General features: G+C 37.2%; 1 long non-coding RNA gene across 2 annotated transcripts; it reads left to right on the forward strand.

Moving 5' to 3' along the window:
* Positions 1–301: 301 nt before the first annotated feature.
* Positions 302–1,076, forward strand: LOC113472815. Of its 2 annotated transcripts, none has more exons than XR_003394979.1 (2): positions 302–517; positions 966–1,076. It is a non-coding gene; the product is annotated as an uncharacterized LOC113472815 (long non-coding RNA). The 2 variants fall into 2 exon arrangements; XR_003394978.1 differs by lacking the exon at positions 966–1,076 and adding an exon at positions 847–960.
* The last annotated feature ends 1,654 nt before the right edge of the window (positions 1,077–2,730 follow it).

Below are 2,730 nucleotides of genomic sequence, written 5' to 3' on the forward strand. Positions count from 1 at the left end.
AGGTCTGAATTACAGAATATGAATCAAGGTCTGAATTACCAGAATATGAATCGAGGTCTGAATTACAGAATATGAATCGAGGTCTGAATTAGAGAATATGAATCGAGGTCTCAGTTAGAGAATATGAATCGAGGTCTGAATTACCAGAATATGAATCGAGGTCTGAATTACAGAATATGAATCAAGGTCTGAATTACCAGAATATGAATCGAGGTCTGAATTACAGAATATGAATCAAGGTCTGAATTACCAGAATATGAATCGAGGTCTGAATTACAGAATATGAATCGAGGTTCGAGGTCTGAGTTAGAGAACGTTTCCTACAAATGAACAAACCTTGCTAAATTCTCGTCGGTTGATTTCTCAATTGATTCTTGCTTATTCTTTGCTGATGTTCTTATTGCTGATATGATAATAGAGGTTTGAGGTTCGTGTTGGATTTGTTAGATTGTTAGTATTGTGCAAGATTTGCTAGTGACAAGGCACGGGATATTTCGCCATTCATCCGAACTGGATTGTAGGTTTCTTTTGAAACTCGTCCCCCCTTGTTGATTTTTCACAGTTCACCTTGTGGACCTTTTTCTTCTTTATTTTCAAGTTTTTAGTGGGGATGTGTAAAGACTCTTTAGTGACTCTACTCTGTGCTAAAGAGTGACCGAGATATAAAAAAGAACCACACTCTTTTTGGTGAACTACTCAGTCAATGAGTCAGATTCTAACTCCCTATACCATACCTACAGGGAGTTGAAGAGTGAATTGTTTCAAGATGTGACTTATTGACTCACTAGTCCGCTGAAATGAGTAGTTCTTTTTTCTAACTCACTCACTCACTTATTCACTCTATAGGTCTGTAAGAGAAAGGCCATTTTCTGTACTTTGTAAAATGAAGTCATACAGTAATTAAAATGAAGCCTTTCTTTAGTAGAGTTCAAATTTCTTCTTCTTAAAAAAAAAAAAAAATCTAGTGTATGGTACTGACCGATTTCGATACGTTTCATAAAGACTATCTATTATCTATAAAATTGTGGCTTTGTTCTTGCCTACTATTCTGTGCTACAAGATATTGTCAAGGCCAAGTAAGTTCTCACCTTTACAAAGTTTACTGATGCCAGCCTAGTTAGCTTAGTTGGTAGTGCGTCTGCCTTGTAAGCGCTAGGCCGTGGGTTCGATTCCCGCCCGGGGCGGATTTTACCATCTCTCATCCATCGGAGAAAGATGTGCTCTATCAGACAACAAAGCGTTAGAAAGTGTCTCCGTTTGGTATAATGGAACAGCGGTCCTTGATAATGACGGTCCGGACTTTGGTTGTGATCTCTAGAAAATGAATTCGTTCGTTCTCGGAACGGCTGGCTTTCTTCTATCCTGTCTTCCTTCTCTCTTCGATTTCGGGACGATAAGATCATAGCAGTTACAGTTCCCTCTGTCAAACCTCTTAAAAAAAAAAAGTTTACTGAAAGAACGAAGTGAATCCAAGTTTTTACTCGACGATTTTAACATTTCAGTTGTCCGAATGTTTAATTCACTGAAACTCTCGAGCGGTCAGTCCGATTTAGATGAAATTTGGTAGACATGATCAACACATAAAGAATAGAATAGAATAGAATAGAATAGAATAGAATATACCTTGTTTATCCTGCCAGAATGAGACTGAAAAGTCCCTTTACTCCCGCAGTCTAAACAAGGTCTTATATATTTCATAGGTATAGTTTTAAACATATGTAAATAAAAAACCTTGTTTAAATATTAAAAAAAAAAAAAATAAAGGAAATATTCCCCTATTAGGTCTTTGGGGACCAACCCCACAGGGCAGGGGGCCTTTTTTCTGAGTATGTTCTTCATATTCAGTTCACTGAACCACCAGTTAACATTATTAGAACATTGGGAAAATTCCATTCACAATATCATGATTATTATTAGAACAATTATTATTGTTTCTACCTACTTATTTACATTTATTGAACTCTGTTTACCTAATGGTTCAATTAGGTGTTTAGTTCCAAAGTTCTAACCATTGGATTGTATGGAAAACAAATACCTACTACCTACATATTAATACCTAGGGGAAAATTGAGAGTCGGTGGAATCTTCCATGTTTCATGTTAAATATTAGTCTAACTTCTGAATTTTTGTCCTGAGGTGGTTGATACAGGGTTCACCAAAATTAATTGTGCTGAAAATGTTTTAACAAACTAAAGGACAGCCAGCCTAGTTAGCTTGGTAGGTAGCGCGTCTGCCTTGTAGGCTTTAGGTCGTGGGTTCGATTCTATCCTTAAGGGGCGGATTTTATTCTTAACGGATAAAGTTCGTTCTCGAAACGACTGGCTTTCTCCTATCTCGTCTTCCTTCTCTCGTCTCTTTTGGAACGCAAAGACCTCAATCGGGATGATTAGACCTTAACAGTTACAGCTCCCTCTATCAAAACTATACCACTTCGAATGATATACCTTCCTATCCCCTCCATATGTACTTGTACATTCCCACCCACCATACTAACTATCCACTTTGAATGACATACCTACCTATGCCTATATTGCCTATGTATGAATGTGTGTGAGAAGTGACAATGGTACGAGGTACGAACGACCCTGAGTACCAGTACACAGCGTTTACTCTATAATAATAAGTATTTACCTGATAATAATGATAACTGTGAATGCACCTTGGTACCCCTCACTTGAACCTGGGATTGCTCACTGCTTCCTTTAAAAAAAAAAAAAAAAAAAAAAAAAA

Source organism: Diaphorina citri, unplaced genomic scaffold, assembly GCF_000475195.1.
Source record: "Diaphorina citri unplaced genomic scaffold, Diaci psyllid genome assembly version 1.1 scaffold8816, whole genome shotgun sequence".
In the NCBI taxonomy this organism is placed as follows: Eukaryota; Metazoa; Arthropoda; class Insecta; order Hemiptera; family Psyllidae; genus Diaphorina; species Diaphorina citri.